General features: G+C 39.8%; 1 non-coding gene across 1 annotated transcript; it reads right to left on the bottom strand.

Annotated features, from left to right (window-relative positions):
• Positions 1-5,509: 5,509 nt before the first annotated feature.
• LOC138446345 (U6 spliceosomal RNA) lies at positions 5,510-5,616 on the bottom strand. Its single transcript, XR_011259283.1, has one exon. It is a non-coding gene; the product is annotated as a U6 spliceosomal RNA (small nuclear RNA).
• Positions 5,617-23,688: the final 18,072 nt, after the last annotated feature.

Raw genomic sequence — 23,688 nt, 5'->3', positions numbered from 1 at the left:
CCACGCCTGGATCTCCTGCCTGCCTTCCTTAACAGCCACCCAGTTCTCCCAGTCTCTGACTCAGGTCTTGAGCTGAGTCCATTTCCATGGTCTGTTCTCTGTGGCCAAGAATGACTTATGGTCCTGCATCCTCTGGGCTTCCCTGGTGGCACAGTGGTAAAGAATTTGCCTGCCAATGCAAGACGCACAAGAGATTCAGGTTCAATCCCTGGGTCGGGAAGATCCCCTGGAGGAGAAAATGGCACCCACTCCAGTATTCTTGCCTGGAAAATTCCATGGACAGTGGAGCCTGCTGGGCTACAGTCCATGGGATGGCAAAGAATGTGACCTGACTGAGCACACACACACACACACACACACACACACACACACACACATAGGCCTGATCACAGATTGTCCACTTTGTCTTCTCCATGGCACTGGTTCTTTACCCAGAAGTGTTTAGAGTCAGCCACCAGTTTGTTATACCAATAGGCATTCCTTTCAGATCACCTACAAAACCAGTAACGTGCAGGTTACTTGCAAAAATAGTGAAAGTTCTATATTTAGATTTCCAATCAGAGAAGATAAAATCTGCCCTTGAGTTAGTTCTCTATTGTAAGGAAGAAGTTGAATGATACTGTGTTTTTAAAATGTTTCTGCTGAAGTCATCGTGTATTTTGCCTATACTCTGATTGATAAAAGAAAAAAAGATAATTTTTCTGCCATCTTCAAGAAGATCTGAATAGTTTTCATAGTATTAATATAACAGCACAATTTAAATCAGAACAGTAAGCATGTTAAATAGCACTACCTTAATTTTCCTATATCCAGTGAGTATTGATTCATGTTTTCTTATGAAAGGTGAGTAAATACTATAGTCTCATTGTGAAAGGTTATATAAAACCATTGTAACTAACTAGAATTCACAGTGGAATTTCTAATAAGTAGTCCATTTTACAGTGGCAAGATACAAAATAAATATAAATTTGAAATGATAATATCTTCACGCCATCTTAGCCAAAATTTGTATCTGAAAGACTGTTTATACAGATGGATAATGACTGGACAATATAAAAATATAATTCTTTTTTGGCCCGGAAACTATAGCAACTTGCCCAGGAAACCAACCCATTTTTGGTAATAACCAGCCCAGGAAGCCAGTGTATTATCTGTTGGACTTGGAGAAAGTCAGAATGCTAGTTTTAGTAGCAATTGCCTGGAAAATCCCATGGATGGAGGAGCCTGGTAGGCTGCAGTCCATGGGGTCGCTAAGAGTCGGACACGACTGAGTGACTTCACTTTCACTTTACACTTTCCTGCATTGGAGAAGGAAATGGCAACCCACTCCAGGGTTCTTGCCTGGAGAATCCCAGGGATGGGGGATCCTGGTGGGCCGCCATTTATGGGGTCGCACAGAGTAGGACATGACTGCAGTGACTTAGCAGCAGCAGCAGCAGGAAGTCAAACAATAACCTCCATAACAGTTGGCTCTAAATGTTAGGACTTGGTTAATAACTGGTGACTTCCCTAATTTTTGTCCCTGTTTCCAGCTTAAGACTGAAGGGAGACAGCCAGGTATGTCCCCTAACCAATCTCCTAGGATGCCCCACTTCTAGTTAGTCTGTCTATCACTCCCCCATGCTAACAGCCTCTAATCAGTCATATCTGAAGCCCCCTTTTCCACTCTGATGCTTTCCTACTCCTCTGCTTGCCTTTGAGTCTCTGCCAAAATGCAAGTTTTGGTGACTGACTCTCTTACTATAGCAAGCTATAAATAAGTATACTTTGCCTGTTCTCATTTGGGTCAGTCTATCTTTATTTTCACATATCTGTAGTGTCTTCAAGAAATCTTGTTTTGGACTTCCCTGGTGGTCCAGTGGTTAAGAATCCACCTGTCAATGCAGGAGACGTGGGCTCGATCCCTGATCCGGTAAGATTCCACCTGCCACAGGGCAACTAAGCCCCTGCACCACAGCTACTGAGCCCATGCACCCTAGGGCCTGTGCTTCACGACAAGAGAAGTCACAGCAATGAGAAGCCCTGCACTGCAACTAAGGGAGCAATCCCACTCGCTGCAACTAGAGAAAAGCCTGCACACAGCAGTAAAGACCCAGCACAGCCAAAAATAAATGAAGTCAACTTTAAAAATGAATAGGTAAATAAATGCAAAAGATGTTACAAACTTCAGCACTGAAAAGCTAAAAAAGAAAAAAAAAATCTTGTAAAGATATTCCTCTTTTTTCTTTTGCCTATAAGAGTGTTGCTATTCTTAAAGTTTTGAGTTAATAATTTAAAGTTTCTCAGTCTCTTAACTTTCCTTTTACTGAAAATCTATGTCCTCTAATTTAGGCTGAATTTGAAAATTTGATTTTTAATTTAAAATTCAACATTCTCTATCCACAATAAAATGATGTTCTCCAACAGGTTGCATTATAACTAAAATTTTGACAATCTTTGGTATAGAACTGATTGAACTCATTTTGAATGTTAACTGGAATACATCCATAAATTTACATTTATGTTCATGGTTATGGTTCTCTGAGAATACAAATAATTCAGCAGTTATTGAGAAAACAGTGCATAATTTTTCCTGAAATGTTTCATAATCTTCCTTTGTTCAATTTGGCTTTACCTTCTCCTCATTATTAATATCACACTGTTAGAATTTTAAAAAATTTATTTCACTTAATTTTTTCTTTTTAAAATTGCAGTATAGCTGATGGTATCATCATCTTATTGCAATCTTTATTACATTTTATTATCTCTTCCTACCTCACATTACCAACATCACTGTTTTTCAAAGTGTGAGCCTCAGGTTATTGTATTACCCAAGAAGCTGGTCAAAATGCAAATTCTTGGGCCTTATCCAAGATTTACTGAAGCTGACTTTTGAATTTTCATTTCAAACATGTTCCTCCAAATGATTTCTATATATCTTATTTATTCTATATATCTGTCTATCTTCATCATGCTATCTGTCTGTCTAAAGACTAAAATTTAGGAGTCACTGGTCTATTAAATGTCTGTCAAGTGCCTGACACAATGTCTTTTATCCTTAAAATGTTTGTAAATTATAATCTCTATTTATTTTTGCTTTTTTTTTTTGGTTTGTGTATACACCTCTTTCAGTTTGTCTATATTTAAAAAAATTATTTATTTTAAATGAAACAAAGATTAATATTTTTAATGATAAAGATACAATTTTGCAAAGAAGATAGACATCATAAACCATTAGATATCTTAACAACAAAGAAACAAAGATACATAAAGCAAAAATCAGAAGAAATATAAAATACATTATCATAGTGAGACATATTAACATTTTTCTGAAAATATTTTATCAAGTGCAGATAAAATAAGAATAGGAGCATCTTGGATGATGTAAGTAATAATTTAAATATAATAGATTTATATTGCATTAATTTATAGTAATCATATCCTACACAAACATATTTAAAATTCTGTATCTCATATGTTTTTATTAGATGTCCACAGGACATTTAGAAAAACTGGCAAAAAGATAAACATTCAGTTCAGTTCATTTCAGTTCATTCGCTCAGTCATGTCCAACTCTTTGCGACCCCATGAATCGCAGCATGCCAAGCCTCCCTGTCCATCACCAACTCCCAGAGTTCTCTCAAACTCACATCCATCAAGTCGGTGATGCCATCCAGCCATCTCATCCTCTGTCGTCCCCTTTTCCTCCTGCCCCCAATCCCTCCCAGCATCAGAGTCTTTTCCAATGAGTCAACTCTTCGCATGAGGTGGCCAAAGTACTGGAGTTTCAGCTTTAGCATCATTCCTTCCAAAGAACACCCAGGGCTGATCTCCTTTAGAATGGACTGGTTGGATCTCCTTGCAGTCCAAGGGATTCTCAAGAGTCTTCTCCAACACCACAGTTCAAAAGCATCAATTCTTCGGCGATCAGCTTTCTTCACAGTCCAACTCTCATACCCATACATGACCACTGGAAAAACCATAGCCTTGACTAGAAGATAAACATTACTAAATTTCAAAAAGTACAATTTTGTGTGTGTTAGAGATTCAGTTATACACATATTTTAGTTTTGAAATTATTTTCCATTATAGATTATTATAAGATATTGACTATAGTTCCCTGTGCTATACAGTAAACCTTTGTTGCTTGTTGCATATTTATCTTTTAAAGTAAGAGATATAGCATTCTATTCATACTAAGTCAAACAAGTGGAATCCAAATGTCATACATTTTTTAGTTAGGCAAAAATTCACAAGTTTTCTAAAATATGTATATAAAACATATTATGTATATATATGGATACAGAAACTTTTCTACTTGAGAAAGAACATAAAAAAAGATGAAAAAATTGGAAAACATAAACTAAATGAAATGGGAACACTGAATATGAAATATAAAAAGTGAAACAAAATAGATAAAAATAAAAGATCCTCATCCCCAGTTGTTTTTATTTTTTATTATTTATTTATTTATTTATTTTTAGTTTTTTATTTTTTAAATTTTAAAATCTTTAATTCTTACATGCATTCCCAAACATGAACCCCCCTCCCACCTCCCTCCCCATAACATCTTTCTGGGTCATCCCCATGCACCAGCCCCAAGCATGCTGCATCCTGCGTCAGACATACACTGGCGATTCAATTCACATGATAGTATACATGTTAGAATGTCATTCTCCCAAATCATCCCACCCTCTCCCTCTCCCTCTGAGTCCAAAAGTCCGTTATACACATCTGTGTCTCTTTCCCTGTCTTGCATACAGGGTCGTCATTGCCATCTTCCTAAATTCCATATATATGTGTTAGTATACTGTATTGGTGTTTTTCTTTCTGGCTTACTTCACTCTGTATAATCGGCTCCAGTTTCATCCATCTCATCAGAACTGATTCAAATGAATTCTTTTTAACCGCTGAGTAATACTCCATTGTGTATATGTACCACAGCTTTCTTATCCATTCATCTGCTGATGGACATCTAGGTTGTTTCCATGTCCTGGCTATTATAAACAGTGCTGCGATGAACATTGGGGTACATGTGTCTCTTTCAATTCTGGTTTCCTCGGTGTGTATGCCCAGCAGTGGGATTGCTGGGTCATAAGGTAGTTCTATTTGCAATTTTTTAAGGAATCTCCACACTGTTCTCCATAGTGGCTGTACTAGTTTGCATTCCCACCAACAGTGTAGGAGGGTTCCCTTTTCTCCACACCCTCTCCAGCATTTATTGCTTGCAGATTTTTGGATCGCAGCCATTCTGACTGGTGTGAAGTGGTACCTCATTGTGGTTTTGATTTGCATTTCTCTAATAATGAGTGATGTTGAGCATCTTTTCATGTGTTTGTTAGCCATCCGTATGTCTTCTTTGGAGAAATGTCTATTTAGTTCTTTGGCCCATTTTTTGATAGGGTCGTTTATTTTTCTGGAGTTGAGCTGCAGAAGTTGCTTGTATATTTTTGAGATTAGTTGTTTGTCAGTTGCTTCATTTGCTATTATTTTCTCCCATTCAGAAGGCTGTCTTTTCACCTTGCTTATAAAAAATATGGAACGCTTCACGAATTTGCGTGTCATCCTTGCGCAGGGGCCATGCTAATCTTCTCTGTATCGTTCCAATTTTAGTATATGTGCTGCCGAAGCGAGCACCCCAGTTGTTTTTAAACATAGCCGCTCATTAGAAGCATAACTGGAGCTCTGGCAAAAGAAAAAAGCAATACCTAGGTATTCATGTTTTTCAAAAAATTCCAAGATAATTCTAATATGCATCTGGATTTTAAAAAGTGATTACAAGTTTTTCTATTAAATGGTAGTTTCGGTGATACAGAATTCTATAATTTTTCTTTGACCAACCAGAATACAATGGTATTAAGTGAAAACAGTCACTTAATCACAATAGCAAAAGATCAGTTTTCACAATCAATAGCCAGACAATCAATAAAAGATAATTATAATTGCAAACCATAATGGGAACATGATTAACCTAACAATATAAAATAATTACATACAATTTGGGGGGTCAAACAGAGTGATGTGGTAAGTTTAAGTGCATATATGTACAGGTTTTCATGTACTCAGCCAGCCTACGTCTTTTGGTTGGTGCATTTAATCCATTTACATTTAAGGTAATTATTGATATGCATGATCCTAGTACAGTTTTCTTAATTTTTTTTTAAGCCAGGGCTTTTCCTTCTCTTGTTTCCTACCTAGAGAAGTTCCTTTAGCATTTGTTGTAAAGCTGGTTTGGTGGTGCTGAATTCTCTTAACTTTTGCTTGTCTGGAAAGATGTTGATTTCTCCATCAAATCTGAAGGAGAAAGTATTGCTAGGTAGAGTATTCTTGGTTGTAGTTTCTTCCCTTTCATCACTTTAAATATGTCATGCCATTCCCTTCTGGCTTGTAAAGTTTCTGTTGAGAAATCAGCTGACTGCCTGATGGGAGTTCCCTTGTACGTTATTTGACATTTTCCCCTTGTTGCTTTTAATATTTTATCTGCCTTTAATTTTTGTCAATTTGGTTACTATGTGTCTCAGTGTGTTCCTCCTTGGGTTTATCCTGCCCAGGACTCTCTGTGCTTTCTGGACTTTGTTGGTTATTTTCTTTCCCATGTTACAGAAGTTTTCAGCTATTATTTCTTCAAATATTTTCTCAGGTCCCTTCTCTCTCTCTTCTCCTTCTGGACCCCTATGATGCAACTATTGGTGTGTTTAATGTTGTCCCAGAGGTCTCTTAGGCTGTCTTCATTTCTTTTCATTCTTATTTCTGGATTCTGTTCTGTGGCAGTGATTTCCACCATTCTGTCCTCCATGTCATTTGTCCGTGCCTCTGCCTCAGTTATTCTGCTATGGATTCCTTCTAGTGTATTATTCATCTCTGTTTGCTTGCTCTTTAGTTTTCGTAGGTCTTTGGTATGTATTTCTTGCATCTTCTCAATCCTTGCCTCCATTCTTTTTCTGAGATCCTGAATCATATTCACTACCATTATTTTGAATTCTTTTTCTGGAAGGTTGCCTATCTTCATTTCATTTAGTTGTTTTCCTGGGATTTTATATTGTCCCTTCATCTGGGATGTAACTTTCTGCTTTTTCATGCTGGTTAACTTCCTATAACATCCTTCTACTCCACCATCTTGAACCAACCCTATAATCTCTGTTTTATTTTGAGGAAACTGTGGCTGAAGACAATAAGTGACTTGTTCAGAGTCACGCAGCTAGTCACACAGCTTTATTGACAATAAAGCTGGAAATAGAATCCAGATTGTCAATACAGAAATAATCCTATAGGTTAAGAAAAAAATCTAGCCTTTTTATGGGGACTGATTTTTTTTTTTTCCCCACACTAAGTGGTGTGCAGATTCTTAATTTCCTTACCAGGGATCAAACCTATGCTCCCTGCAGTGGAACAGCAGTGTCTTAACTGCTGAACCACTGGAGAAGTCCTTGATCTTTCTTTTCTTTAAGGTGCATTAAAATTTTTATTTTATTTTGATCTACAATGTTGTATTAATTTCTGCTGTACAGCAAAGTGATTCAATTATACACATATATGCATTCTTTTTCATGTTCTTTTCCATTATATCTGATCGCAAGATGTTGAATATAGTTCTCTGTGTTATACAGTAGGATTTTGTTGTTTATTCATTCTATAGATAATAGTTTGCATCTGCTAATCCCAAACTTCCAACCCACCCCTCTGCCACCCTTTCTCCCTCTTGGTAGCCATAAGTCTGTTCTTTAGGTCTGTGAGGCTGTTTCTGTTTAGTTATTAGATAAGGTCATTTTTGTTATATTTTATGTTCCACATACAAGTGTTACCCTATGGTATTTGTCTTTCTCTAACTTAGTTCACTTAGTATGGTACTCTCTGAGTGCATCCATGTTGCTGCAAATGGCATTATTTCATTCTTTTTTTATGGCCAAGTAGTATTCTGCTGTATCTATGTGCCTTATCGTCTTTATCTGTTCCTCTGATGATGAACAGGTTGTTTCCATGTCCTGGTTATTGTGAATAGTGCTGCTATGACATAGCAGTGCATATATCTCTTTGAATTACAGTTTTGTACAGATATATGAGCAGGAGTGGGATTGCTCGATCACATGGCAACTCTACTTTTAGTTTTTTGAGAAACTTTTTAGGGACTTATCTTAATGTCCTATTGAATCAACCATCCAATTGAGCTGCAAGAGTCTCTCTGGTAGCTAGGTGTAAACATAGGCTTAACTGTGAGATATGTTTTGATGATGAAACTTAACCATCAGCCCATTTATGAGAGAGGCAGTGTCTCAGTGGAGACCTTGAGCAAAGGTGATGAGTTCTCCAGGGCAGCTGTGGGTGATCAGTTCTTAGAGCAGCAAGCAGTATAGTTTCAGCAGAGACTCCTGTGATTGTTGAGACTGGTACAGAACTTGAACTGTGGGGAACTAAGTTCATTTTCTGTTGGCAAAACAGCTCTAAGGGAAAGTCTTAAAAAGGCTTATAAAAACTTAAAAGGCCCTTGGACATCAAATGGCTCTTACAAATTAATCAGAAACATACGGATTAGATTTCTCATAAAATACATTTAGGTTTAAAATTATGGGAAAAAGTACAGGGCAAAATGTCTTTTAGGTTTGTCCAAACCAAACCCCAAATTCTTGGGAAAAGTTGGAAATACTGTAACAAGAGAAGGATGATGCTGAGGACATATGTGGCATCTTTAGGTAACACCGGAAAAGAGTCCCATTCTCCCAACAGTGGGGCAGGGCCTGAATGCACCTAGATATGTGGATGACAGCTCTGGCAGGTTTCTGTGATGCTGGCTGCTTTGAGAAGGATGCTGGGAGTAGATGGGAAGGAAGGAGAAGAGTTTGGAGGCAGAGGAGATAGTCTTTCACTCTCCCCAGGAAGGTTGGCTAGTGGCATTCTTCCCCTCCCCGACCAGGTACTGTTCCCATTCCTACCCGCAGAAAGTCTTCTGAGAGCAACCTTGGTGTAAAAGGAAGGATTTCTGGCTGGGTGCAAGAGGACCTGAATTTTAATCCTAGCTCTGCCATTTCCTGGCTGGCTAGCTCTGCCATTTCCTGGCTGGCTAGCTCTGCCATTTCCTGGCTAGCTGATTTTCAAGGCACTCCCACCCTAAGACAAATGAATGCCCTTCAAGATTCTGGAGGCTTACTAAGCCTCAGTTTCCCACCCATTGAATGGGAGATAGCCAAATAGCTCCCATCACAAATAGCTATGTTCTGGATAACACTTGGAGTAGTGTTGGGAAGATTTAGGTAAGATGATGATCTACTCCACTTAAGCACAGGGCTTGGCACCTTCTTAAAGCTCAGTAAATGACTATATTATTATTATTCTTTGGCATGATCCTAATGTTCTTGTTTCTTAGATTTCTAAGGAAAAAGGAGTCAGTTGCCACACACAGTGCACCAGGAGGAAAGAAAGGATGAAGGTATGTGGGAACAAAGGGTTTTCCTTGTATCTAGGAAGAAGATAAATTTTAAGATTGAGTTTAAAGTGTTCTTATATGTTGTTAATGCTTCTTAAATGTTCTAAGTTGTTCTTAAATGCTCTTATATGTTCTCTTACATGGAGGGGTGAATCTGATCTATTAATTCCTCCTTCAGATGCAAACAACTTTTGGTTCGTTCTTTTAAAAAAGTGAGTACCAGTCATGGATCACAAATGGTTATTTAGTCTTCTAAACTTGTGTTTTGTTTATTTAAGTAATATTATATATGTTTTATGAACAATTGTCTCAAAGAGTTTTGAAGTTAAAAAGTCTTTTCATGGACTCGATGCCTTTTCAATACCCGAAAAGACTGTTATCGGAAATGGATAATTGAGTGTCACAAAAACCATCAGTTTCTTTCGACCAGCTTCTTTCTCTTCTCTCTGATCTGGGCTTCCACACTTGCCTCCTGTTTGCCTAGAGATCACAGCCCTCCATGAGGGTGACTCAAACCTTAATGCCAGCTACATCTTTGGAGGTAACCCGTGCTAAGTCCCTGCAGTCGTGTCCGACTCTGCAATCCTACGGACTGTAGCCCGCCAGGCTCCTCTGTGCACGGAATTCTCCAGGCAAGAATACTGGAGTGGGTTGCCATGCCCTCCTCCAGGGAGTCTTCCCAACCCAGGGCTCAAACCCGTGTCTCTTCCATTTCCTGCATTGGTTCTTTTACCACTGCTGCCACTCAATTTCCCCAACTCTTCTCCCTCCTCCAACCTCACCTCACAGCTTATTCAAAGCTCAGGGAGACTGAATAACTGACTACATTTGTTTGCTTAAGGAGTGATCTGCCTGGAAGAATGTTTTCTTGCCCTTGAAAATATTTCGTTTGTTGTCTTCTCGTTACTTCCAAAAAGAGCTTGAATTCGTATGGGTACAACCATCTATGTTGAGTATATACTCTGGACATTCTGCAGTAGTATTATTTAGATACTTAAATAAATAAATAAATAAATAAATATATATATATATATATATATGAGCATCAGTATGTTCTAGTAATAATTTGTGTTCTTAGATCTCTTAGCATTCATTTTTGTGTTCATATTTGTTATGTAACCTTGTAGCACCATGCATCCCATATTGACAAAACACACCTGTCATATCTGGGAAAATGAATGTGAATCTCTTCTGTTATTGGTTGCCTAACCATTTGTTCACTTGTGTGAATATATACACATTTTACTTAATTACAGATTCTAAATGAAAGAGAAAGGACTAATAATTTAATGTTACCATGAGAATTCAGTTTATTATTCTGAAATTTATGGTTAACTGTAGTTTTGCTTATACATTATAGTGGTTAACACATTTTAGGGGTATACCTACAACGGAAAAATGCCATCCACCACTGAGAATTTCTCGTTAAAACTAAATTGCATGAGCTCAGAGAAGTGTGTTACATAAGAAGACAATTTACAATCATCATGATAACGTAGGCCGTTTTCTGGAAAGAAAAGATAGCAATATCTGTAAAACTGCACCTGCAAGGAGGCTATAATTTCTGTGTGGCTGTGACAGACAATGTGAATCATGGATTATTACCATTTTTTTTAAAGGGCTCCATGCATTTCCCATTATTTATTATAGCTCCTGTAGGATTTGCCCCAGTATACTCACATGGATTGAGATAGATATATATTCAGACACACAGATGTGTATATAGTTATATACTTATACACATATATTATACACACACAGATTATGCTTGTAATTTATGGCAAAGAAAATAAATAAGCTCAATGGCTAAAACCTTGCAAAACACCCAAACTCAGACAAAAAGAACCTTTACATCTGCCTGTTAAACTTGGGACTAATTCCCTGGAAGGATTCTCAAAGCTGCTGCCCAGATTTTCAAGGAGAAACCTCAATCTCGTTAATGAACCATAGCCAAAGGCCAGGTTTCCCTCTGGTGTACACGTACCCAGTGGCCTCATTTGTCATTTTGCTCTGGGCTCTGCTGAGCTGCATCCAGCCCCAAGTGCCCATGGATGTGACTGATTCCAGCAAAGCCAAATGGAGCTCTTTCTTTGCACTTTCCTGTTGTCATCACAAGCTGTTTATAAGCCCGGTTTTCTTGGTGCCAAATGATTCCCTGCTGCAAATGAATCACTTTTGCAAAATATTTATAGTTCAATCTATTAGATATTTAGTAATTGTACATGGCAACAGTCAGGGCAGAAATTGAAAGTGTGTCAAATTTGACCTCTGTCACCTTTTTCTTTCTTGATAACCTTGACTACTTTTAGAGATCTCTAGTCCCAGCATTCTTTCTGCATCAGCTACCTATTGCTACAATAATGCTGAGTAACAAAGAAGTGGACAACCACAGTGACATATTTAGTATTTATTGTTCAGTCTGGAGTCAGCTGGGGGTAAGCTGGAGGGTTCTGCTCATCTTGGCTGAACTTGTTCACCTATCTTGGGTGATGTCAGCTAGCTTTTCATTGATCTAAGATGGCCTCAGCTGGGGCAGTTGGCTTTGCTAGGTGTCTCATCTTCAACAGGTGAAGCTAGGCATGTTCTTACGATGTCAGAAGAGGCACAAAAGGGAGGGTAAGCTCAATTGTGCAGCACCTTTCAAATCTTCTTGCATCACATTCTTAACATCTCATTGGTACAGCAGATCACTTGGATGAGCCCAGAGTCAGACTGGAGGGCACTGTCAAATTACATGGCAAGAAGTATGGATATAGAAAGGGGCGAAGAGCTGGACTGTGCTTTTGATGTATTATCCCCTTCCTCCCCATGGAACAGCCTCTCGGGAAAGGATCTAAGCTACATTTCCATTAAGCTGCAATGATGGTTTTGTGCAAAGCTAACATCACAATTGCCATGGCTATCTGCTTTATATATCTGACAAAAACACGGGAGAAAAGGAATGAGGCTCTGTGGTCGAGTCATGACGGCCACAAATTCTTCATTATTTTACCAACTGAAGAAGGTTCTGTTCCTCCATCCCTTTGAATCTGGTCTGGGCCGGTAGCTGCACGATTCCTAGAACACAGTAGAAGAGACCTATTGTCCATCCTGGGTCAAGCCTTTCAGAGGATTGGCAGCTCCTGTGTGCTCCTTCTTGGAAAGTTCATTCTAGTGAGGTTCTCTCTCAGGACACAGTTGCCATGAGATAAGAAGCCCAGACCACATGGAGAAGCCACAAAAGGTAGCCTGAATTGCCATCCATGTGCACTGATGGTTGAGCCCAGCTGGGCTCCAGAAGCTTGCAGCCTTGCCAGCATCTTGTGGGTGTGAAGATCTGTCTCTCTTGGTCCAGAGTTGTGAGAGACAATAAAATGTCTATAGTTTGTTTAAGTCACTAATATTTGGGATGGTTTGCTATGGATAATGGATGTCACCATAAATGACATTCTAGGCATTCGACCAAGGGGAAAGAGGGAGGTATTTTTGATCTGTAGATTTTTCTAGAGCCTTTGTAAAAGGTAGTGACCCATTTTACCTAAACTCATAGCCAACTTTGCAAATAATTCTATGACAAGGTAAATGTAGTTTACCAAGTGTGCTGACTTCCAAGCAGAGAATCATGTGAGCCTCAGAGGCATCTTAGCCATTGTAGGCTTTGCCACATCAGCGCCTAGCGTTCCATTCTCTATTTTTGACTCCAGACAGCACTGCAGAGGCTTCCTCAGAGCAGAAAAGAGGGGCTGCCTTCTCTCTTGTCCCTTCCCGTGACATGCAGATGCGATTGTGGGGGTGAAAACACAGAGACACACATGCTTTATTATTATTATTTTAAGAACTTGGATGTACTTTTCCTGTTGCCAATTTTGTCCTTCAGTAACATCTAGCATAGTTCAGAGCCCTGTGGCCCCCTCATCTGCTGATGAAGACCAGTCTCTGCCCGTGACACTGAATTTCATTTCGGAAGAGATTTGCGGCCATGGCTGACAAGTCACATTGTGCCTTACCAGAACAAACAGCATTTCCGTTTGAATTGCCACCTGCTATGAGTAGCCCAGAGGTTTGCTCCTTTCCTCATGGCTTTCCTGGTGGCTCAGATGGTAAAGAATCTGCCTGTAATGCAGGAGACCTGGGTTCGATCCATGGGTTGGGAAGATCCCCTGGAGAAGGGAATGGCTACCCACTCCAGTATTCTTGCCTGGAGAATTCCATGGACAGATGGTCCTGGCAGGCTATATAGTTCATGGGGTCACAAAGAGTCAGACATGATTGAGAGACTAACACTTGCTGCAGATGGTCAGAAGCTGACTGTATCACTGTTTAACTCAGAGAGTTGTCCTATCTAGCTGAAAATTTCTATGTTGCCATTCCCTCTTCCCCTCAGCTTTATCTAGGTATAGCTGACAAATATAATTGCACATATTTGAAGTGTGAAACATTATATTTAATATACATGTACACAATTTTATATACATTGCCAGAATCAAGTTCACTTCACAAAGTTACCTTTTGTGTGTGTTGAGAACAATGAAAACCTATTCTTTTTTTTTGAGGCAAAGAATATGACTGTATTTGGAAAGTCAGTTGACTGAGAAGATGGCAGACTAATGTCTAAAAATCACCATCCTGAAGATCTGTTCTTTTAGAAAACTTCAAGAATACAATATAGTATTAAGCATGATCACGGTACTGTACATTAGATCCTCAGAATTTGTTCATTTTATAAGTGAAAGTTTGTACCCTTTAGTTAATGTCTTCCCATTTGTCCTCCACCCCAGCCCCTGGTAACTACCATGCTACTATTTCTATGATTGAACATTTTTTTTAAGAGTCCACATATAAGTGATACCACTCAATACTTTTCTTTCTCTGTCTTATTTCACTTAGCATAATGCCCCCCAGCTTCATTCTTGTTTTCAAAAATGGTGGGATTTCTTTCTTTTTTTTTTAATGGCTGAATACTAATCCATTGTATGTATGTCTCTATCTGTCTATCTATCATCAATTACATCTTTATCCATTCACTCATTGATGGACACTTAGGTTGTTTCCATGTCTTTAGCTATTGTCAATAATGCTGCAATGAACATGTGGGGTACAGATATGAGACTGATTTCATTTCCTTTGGGTATACACCCAAGAAAGGAATGGCAATCCACTCCAGTATTCTTGCCTGGAGAATCCCACGGATAGGGGAGTCTGGCTGGCTACAGTCCATGGAATTGCAAAGAGTTGGACATGACTGAGCGACTTACACATACACCCAGAAGTGAGGTTGCTGGGTTATATGGTATTGGGTTGGCCAAGAATTTTGCTTGGGCTTTTCTGTAAGATGTTGTAGAAAAATCAGAATGAATTGTTTGGCTAACCCAACAGTTCTATTTTTAATTTTCTCCCCCCCATTTTTAGCTCTGTATATCCCTCTGCTTTCCTTTGTGTTTGGTGCCCGTGAGTCTGGAGCCTCTGTAGCTTGCTTCCTGCAGAGAACAAGGCTGTGGTGTCTGGCAAGAGCCAGGGTCAAGTCAACCCCTGTCTGGGCAGAAAAGGAGAAAAGACCTACTTGGAGAGAGATGTCTTGTTTCCTTGTCTGCTCAGACAGGGACTGTGGAGGCAGACTTTCACAGCTACCTCCTGGGGGACTGTCCCTCCAAATATGACCCTATCAGAGGTTCTATGCAGCAAACTGGCATAACTCTCCTTGGTACTGTGACTTCTGTAGACTCTCAGGTTGCAAATTTTATAGTTTCTCTTGCTTCACTAAGTCACATATCATTCCTTCAACTCTATCTTTTCAAAATTAATGTAAATGCATTGCATGCTGAAATCTCCCCATTGTCTTTATGGATTAAGCTATTGAAAAAATACCCTTGCTGTATTTTATATGGATTTAAGTACGTAGAGGTGATAAACTCATGCTGTCAATACTCCATGTTTAACCAGAACTCTTTCTTGAATTTGAACTGATTTAGAATCTAGCAGTGTTACAATGCTGATTTAGCTTTCTCTCAAGAGAGAATTCTGATTTCTTGAGGGACCACCACACTGCTTCCCAGAGTGGTTGTACTGCTTTATATTCCCATCAGCAGTATACAGGATCCCCTTTTCTCTACATCCTTGCTAAAATTTATCTCTTATCTTTTTGATACTAGCCATCCTAACAGGTGTGAGATGACATCCCACTGTGACTCTTAAACAGATCAACCACCAAAGGATCAGGGGCTAGAGACACACTGCCAGCCTGGTGCAGTGAAGATGGTTCTGGGCCCAGGCTTATGAGAATATTAGGTGGTAATAATATCTGTGATGTCTGTGGGTTTCTTCAGCATCAATGGGCCTCAGTTTCCTCATCTATAGAGTGGGGGTAGATTGGAGATGACAGTCCTGTAAGGCTTCTCCGAGCTTTACAGTTCTCAGATTTTGCAGAGCACCTGGAGATACTGACATTGACGTTTGGAGACTCCTTTGAGGGTTCTTTCCATGATGTAGGCAGTGTAGAGTGCCATAAGGAACATGTGCCTTAGGAAAATGAGCACAGCTATCATGCTTCAGAGCCTTAACCCAGCTTCTTTTTGCTTACTTTCCATGTTTAGTTTGAAAGTGAGATCCATGGTCTTACAGTACTTCTTTGATTCACTGCCAATATTTGCTGAAGCAAACCAAAGGGAGAGTTTAGGCTAGTGTACCAGTAAAGAGGGACAGATGACAAAACAGTCCTTTCACTTCATTTAGTGCATTGAGAACCCCATCTTTTCTTCATGGTAGAGAGGGATCTTCCAGGATATCTCCTCAGCTGTGCAGGGCTAAGGGCCTTGTCTCTCTGCCCACCCTTTTTGCTCCATTTTCTGAGCTGTTGGGACGAGCATGTATCTCCTAGGATAGCTCTGGGATTAGCACATCCTGGCCTGGACCCATTTCCTCAGGAGGTGCTGGGGGGCCTAGACTCCAAGGTGCAAGCTGGACGGAACATACCAGATGGCCGGATAAAGTCATGTTGGCACTTGTTCCTGTGGCAAAGCTCTGGGGTGATGGATGGTGCACTAAACCGATGAGCATTACATTAGAAACTTGGAAAGGTGTGTTCACTTACTGACGGCAAATTCAGCGATGAGTGGACACACCCAGCCACTTTTCAAGTGCTATGGGGTTAGCAAAAGCACAAAGCCTGTTTTCCTCAGAATCTTTTCCTCATAATTTTTAAACTTGTGTGCATCTTAATGGAAATTTAATCATATGTTTCAGATTTATCTACACTTAACTCATCGAAACGTTGTTTTGTAAGAGGGAGTCAAGGTCCAGGAAGCTTTTTGAGTTTTTTTTTTTTTTTTTTAACAAGGACTTTTCTTTTTTCTTATAAACAGGAAACCATGTATCACTGAGAGAAAACAAGCTTGAACCCCAAAAGATTCAAGTTTGATTTGAAACTCAGGAGTCATGAACACCAGGAATACTCTGAGGCAAAATGGATTTCTCCTGTTTTATTCTTAGAAATTCACAGGGAGACAGCTGAAGATTTCAGCAGAACACCATCTATTTTCCTAAAGTTAGTGAATATCCTGCGAGGTAGCATACAAATTAGAAATGTTATAGCTTTTTTTTTTTCTTTTTCACATCACTTGCTTTTGACACATTTATCAATACTTTTTTCCTGCATAAAAATTAGGTGAAGTATAAACATCACATCATAAGCAGAGATTTCATTTCATATCAAGTTTCTTAGGTAGCATTATAATTATTATCAAACAAAAAAGCAAATTTTGTGCAAACAAAAATAACCATTTACAAGAAAAACTGTGGCCTGATTTTCTAATTATTTTGTCTGTAGTGGCTGTGTCTGTACAGGTAAAGTGGATAGGTGATTGGTTCATTTGTAGATGTCTGTAACAGACTTTTTTCCCCTCCTCAAAGAGTTGAAGTAGTTATCACAAAGCATCTAAATATTAAGGAATTCGTTGTTTTGATAGCCTGAATTAGCATTTGTATACTTTTATATACTTATATTTTTAGGCTTATATGCTTTGCTTGTATACTCTATTTAATATATGCTTTTTTACTTTACTTATGATAAGTATATGTACTTATATAATTTTAAGCTCTAAATATTTGACTTATATACTCTTTATTCACTTTTTACTTACTACTTTACTTGTATTTATGTACTTATATGTTATAGAATCTGGATTAGTAGTTATATGAGAGTTCATTTTTACTCTGTGTACATCGTGTCTATAGATACTTCATCATCCTTTTGGTATTAATCTATTTATTTCCCCTTGGAAATACAGATTAATTGATTTAGTGCTAGAAAAGTTGAAATGAGCAAAGTGGACTGACCATTCAACTGAGAACTCAACACTTAGTCCTTGGTCTTTGTAGGGGCCGGAGAAACCCTAAGAGCGTTCACTTCATGCTTGCCAGGGAGGTGCCTCTAATAGATGGAGGCTTTGTCAACAGAGCCAAATGCTGAATGGGAAGTTTCTCCATGTCCAGTTTTCTGGAATACATGATACGAACCAGTCTTCCGTGAACTTGTCATTTTCTCACCTAAATTGTGTGTGTGTGTGTGTGTGTGTGTGTGTGTGTGTTTTAGTTGGAGGAATAGCTCCTCTAGTTCAACACCACCTGACTAAACTTTATAGTCCTGCTACTATGAATCTACTACTGTGATTTTAAATATGGCTCAAGGTAAGACTAGGTTTATAGCTACATGTAACAAGTTTTGGATGGGTCTGAAAAGTATTTTCAACAATATCCTACACATTAGGAATTCTTGTTTTATTGCTAATACTTTATTGCAGGTTAAAAAAATGTATAACTGGCAGAAACAACTTTTGGAAAAATGAGTAGATTTAAAAAAATGAACCACAGAATAAAGTTTATCAATGCCATGATCACAGCCAATGAAGTAACTGACTAGAAACTCCCCAGGTTCACATCCTGTCCAGCTGTTCAGAGGAACTCTATCAGATCTGTCCAGGAGAGCAATAAAGAGACTTGGTGGCAAAACACAACATAAATAATTGCTCATCCTGTGTGAAACGCCTTCCATCCGCTTTGGGAAAACCTCCTGGTGGCAGGAAGAAGCCAGGTAGCCTGGAATAAAAGAGTAAGTGGTATCTGCCAAGCAGGTACCCAAGAGCCAGCTGGCAACCAGGCATTCATGGGTGGAGATGCAGATTTGAATGGCAAAAGTCAAAGGAAAAACAAGGATTGCACCATCTTCGAACCCAGCACTTAATGGCTTCATCAAGGAGGCTGTGGGGGAATTCGGCACATAAATGAAGATAAACAAACTTAAAAACAGGCTTTATAGGCCTGGAGTAGCATGTTAGCTATTATGGGGCTGCTGCTGATGCCCAAGGATGCGTCACTGTGGGTGATTATGGCTCTTGGAAGAGTGCAGAGCTAGGCTGGGCTTTGCTGGGGTGGTGCAGGTAACTTACTGGGCTCCCATGTGGAGGATGAGCTCTTTTGATGATTCATTTGTCAGACTGTCTCCATCTCCACTGAATGCCAGTCACATTCACATGCATTCTGGATTTGACCAAATCAATCTGCGTCAGCTGCTTAATGATTGTATAATTATATGTTCTTTTGTGAAAAAATTCAGAGAACATATATTGCATAGTTAAACTCGATGTCACAGTAAATATCCTCAAAAAGTGTGGTTCACTTTCAATGTGTGTGTATGTGAAATTCACCTTTGAGTGCACATTGTTATTTTTCCTTCTTTTTCAGATTTAAAATTAAAATATATATTTTTTAATTTTGATAAATGACATGGATTCCCTGTGAGAAGAGGGCTTCTAGTCAGTGAGAGTCTTCCTGGAAAATTTTCTTTTTTTTATTTAGTTTAGGTTCATGAGTACAATAAAAAAATCATATTTTTTAAAAAATTTGAAACATAGAAATACACAGGCTTCTCCTCCCCTCTCCCTGTAATCTAAACAAAATTCAAATGCCCATCACAATTGGTTTCACCTTTAAAGGGCCTTTACTGGAAGGAGCCAAAGAACTTGGTTCCTTTCCTCCTTCCCTGGAATGTATTCGGCTTTGTTCTTTGCAGCTGAGGCAATTGCTGTTAAAGAGAGTTTCAGTTTAATATGTAATTAATAGTTTGGCATTTCCCAAGGGCTTTCCTTGGGACCCTTTGTGTATCTGTTTTGTATTACAGGGCTCCCTTGCTAAGTATTTCCAGATCATATAGATTTAGATAAGACAAGCTCCAGAACTTAGAGTATTTTTTATTTTGACATTTACAGTATTTATTAGTGTAATGAAAGTAATACTTTGACAAGTCCCCAAGTAATAAATGGCAATATTGTCAACCCTTGAGTAGGTTAGAGTAACTTGCAGTGGCTAGTGACCACCTGTTATCCAACTGTTCTCCTTTCAGAGGTGTTAGCAAATTTGAAACACCTCAGGATCAGCCCTTTTAGGCTGCTTTCTCACGATGGTACTTGTATTTCCCCTCAGTCCCTCTGGGTGGTCGGTGTGTCTGTCATATCTTGTTCCTTCATCTGTGAGAATTAAAGAGTTGGGAAAGGATGAACTACAACCCCAGGCAAATCACGTCCGCTGTGCCTGGGCTGAGCATGGGGCGTGCTGGGGCCCTTGGTGTGTCAGGGGGAGCAGCTATCACCCCCAAACCATGTGTGTTAATCACAGCATGGGTCACCCCATATGTCAGGAGACAGGACTGAACTGAAACATAATTTCAGCTCAATCTTGGAACTAATTATGGTTCACTTGGATGTTCTGCAGGACAGTCTTTAGTGAAGTGGGTTGAGTGGGCTTTATTCACTCTCCCTTTCTCCCTTCTCTGTAGATCTTTGCTGTTCTTATGGAATTTATCTCATTTTGCAACATATAGTAATATGTTTGACTAGGAACATGTGTCTCTATGCTCTACTGGGTCTGAGCCTGGGAAGGGACTCTTTTTCTCACTGTTCAATCTTCCCAGCCCTTAGCATAGCACTTTTCATAAATATTTTTCAAATTGTATCAAAGGTCTAAATCAAAGGTCAAACAGAACTTTGTGTTTTTCTTGGTAGTTAGGAAAATGCTAGCTGCTCATAACAAATAAACCACCAAATTGAAGTGGCTTTACACAAGAACAGTTTAATTCTCATTTATGAAATAGTCCAGCATGAGCATGCCTGCTTAGTGCAGCTTCCTCCAAGTAGTGACTCAAGGACCCAGGCTCCTTTTGTCTTGCAGCTCTGCCTCTCTTAAGCCCTCAGAATTTTCTGTGTCTGGCTAGAGACAGAGGAAGAGAGTGTGGAAGGGGGACAGCTGTGTCTTAACCACCTTGCCTGGAAGTGACATGCATCACTTTCGCTCATATTCTATTGGGAAGATCTAGTCACGTGGTCTTACCTATGGGGGTCAGGGAGATGGAGAGGTCCCTGGCAGGTTTCTGCTTCTCAGTGGGGAGAAGGGGAAGCTATAGGAAGGGGAGCACATGTTTTTTGGAGGCCAGTTATCTCTACCATCATTCCATAAGGTAAACACCTTGAAGAATGACAGAACCATACAAGAGTATATATTGAAGGACTTTAGAGCCTTGATAACCCCACTCTCCATTTTACAGTTGAGGATACAGGGACTTAAGAGGGAATGAGAATTTTCCAAGTCCACACAGCTTGTTAATGGCTGAGCTGGGACTAGACCCCGGGTCTTCTGACTGCCAGTCACTTGTGCAGCCCTGTGTACAATCAAAGTGCTTGTGATTTCAGTGCTGCTCAGATACAGTTATACATCAGGTCCTTGATAATGGTGGATGGGGAGCTTTTGGTGGCAAGTTCAGTTGGGGTTGTTTAGGTATATTTAATTCAGTTTTCATGTTCCCCTTCTAGTCTTTCACTTCTGACTTAACAGAAGTCTCCTCTCCTTATGTTAACCAACAATAGTGTAAGTTGACTGAATTTGGAGGTGAGTGAGAAATGGGACCATGATGTGGGTCATGAAGTGAAATGAAGTGAAGTCGCTCAGATGTGTCTGACTCTTTGCGACCCCATGGACTGTAGCCTACTGGGCTCTTCCATCCATGGGATTTTCCAGGCAAGAGTGCTGGAGTGGGTTGCCATTTCCTTCTCCAGAGGATCTTCCCAACCCAGGGATCGAACCTGGGTCTCCCACATTGTAGGCAGACTCTTTACCATCTGAGCCACAGTGGAAGCCCTGTGTGGGTCACTGATGCAGTCAAAGTGACTGGTGTCGATGGGAGAGGAGTCCTAGTGTTGTAAGCTGAGGCTTGATGTTATCTGAAGGCTGCTGCTGCTGCTGCTAAGTCATCTCAGTCTTGTCTGACTCTGTGCGACCTCATAGACGGTGGCCCACCAAGCTCCCCTGTCCGTGGGATTCTCCAGGCAAGAACACTGGAGTGGGTTGCCATTTCCTTCTCCAATGCATGAAAGTGAAAAGTGTAAGTGAAGTCGCTCAGTCGTGCCTGACTCTTAGTGACCCCATGGACTGCAGCCTACCAGGCTCCTCTGTCCGTGGGATTTTCCAGGCAAGAGCACTGGAGTGGGTTGCCATTGCCTTCTCCAGATCTGAAGGAGCATATGTCTAAAACCTCCCAGTGGGCAACATGAATCTCTTCTTAAATTTTTTTGTCTTTAAAGGGTTGCTAGAAAGTTCTTGTTAAAATACATTTATAGAAATTATTTGGGTAATGAACAAGCATTCAAAGCTATCTCTTTAGAGCCTTTAGATTGATTTGTCATCATGTAGATCAGTAATGAACAGGAGCTTGAGGGAACAGGACTGAAAGCAGATAAGTTTTGAGCGTGAAGAAGGGACTGAAAGGTTGTGAAGGATGGAATACCTTGGGGAGGGCATACTGGAGTGGAGGGCTATGTTAGTGATGGAGGGTCTTTTTTTTTTTTTAACTTATTATTTTTAAGTGAAGTCCAGTCGACTTACAGTGTCATGTTGGCAAAGATTTGAATGAAGGCACTGGGTGACTGGGCGATGATGGAGGAAAGAGAGTCTGATCTAGGAAGGTCACAGAGCACCCAAGACAAATTTATCAGTTCTTCTGTTGATAATGGTGGACTGACTATCAGGTGGCAAAGCGTCTTATTTGGACCTGGCTTTATACTTAGTCTGTGAGTACACTGGGGCAGTGACTTAACCTTTCTGGGCTTCAGTTTTCAAGAAGTTTCATAAGCTGTCCTACTTGTAAAATAGGAGGGTGTACAGACCATTAGTCTTCTTACTGTGTTATCTGTGGACTTGGGGGTCTTGGTGGATATGCTTCTGGGGATCACTGCAGGGATGTCTGTGAGGGTCAGGTAAGTGGTTGCTGCCGTACCGTCACTCCCACTCCAACCAGATTCACTTTGCTCTGTTTTGTATTGAATTTCTGCAGAAACTTTTTGTTTGAAGGACAAATTATGGGTCTAAAAGAAAATTTTGGAAAGCACTCAGGCTAGACAATTTATCAAGTTTTTTCTAGTTTTGACATTTTTGGTATCTGTGATCAGTATTCAAAACCTTCAAATCTAGGGGGCTGTATACAGGCCGGATCATAAATGCCCATGTTCCCTGTCCTCAAGAGACTGTAACTGAAGACTCATGACCAGTAGGAATTTGGACACTATTGAATGCATAATAACACTCATTTATTGAGGTTTACAGATAGTCTGGCTCCATTCTAGACATTTTACATAATTGAATACTTATATCCCCAATAATTTAATTAGATAGATACTATTACTCTTACCATTTTAAAAGTGAGGAGACTAAGGCTCAGATAGATAAAGCAACCCAGCTCAAAACAAACAAAAAACCAACCAAACGAACAAAGTAAAAACAGGGCTAGGATCGAATCTCAGCTCTGACTGCAGAGTCCACTCTTCTTGGTTCTCATTCTCTGACCTGTGATTCCCTTTCACGACTCTTGACTCTTTTGCAGGCTTCCTCCACCCTCTTGGTCCCCAGCTGGGTCTTCCATGGTAGGAAGACTTCCTTTCCAGGGTGGCTGTCAAGGTGACTTAAGTTCTCACCTGGAGCACAGATACCCACTAAGGACGGTGCTCAGACCAGGGCAGTCTGCCTGGTGAAGGACCCACAACTTACAAGCTCACTGAGACTGTAGAACTCCTGAGGGACAGAGAACGCAGTTCACATGGCACAGGGCAAGGAGCTGGATTGTCCTAAGAACACCACCCTCATTCCTCCCAGGTAAAGTGTGGTTAAGATTCCTGTTGTAGATAATGAGAAACCATTGAAAAAACCAAACCAAACATTTAAGTTCTAAAATAAGCCATATATTGAGAAGCACCTGGATTTTTCTCAAAGATTTTCAG

The sequence above is a fragment of the Ovis canadensis genome, chromosome 9 (genome assembly GCF_042477335.2).
Source record: "Ovis canadensis isolate MfBH-ARS-UI-01 breed Bighorn chromosome 9, ARS-UI_OviCan_v2, whole genome shotgun sequence".
NCBI classification, from domain to species: Eukaryota; Metazoa; Chordata; class Mammalia; order Artiodactyla; family Bovidae; genus Ovis; species Ovis canadensis.
The sequence above is the reverse complement of the archived record's forward strand: the minus strand, read 5'-3'. Positions and strand labels throughout refer to the sequence as shown.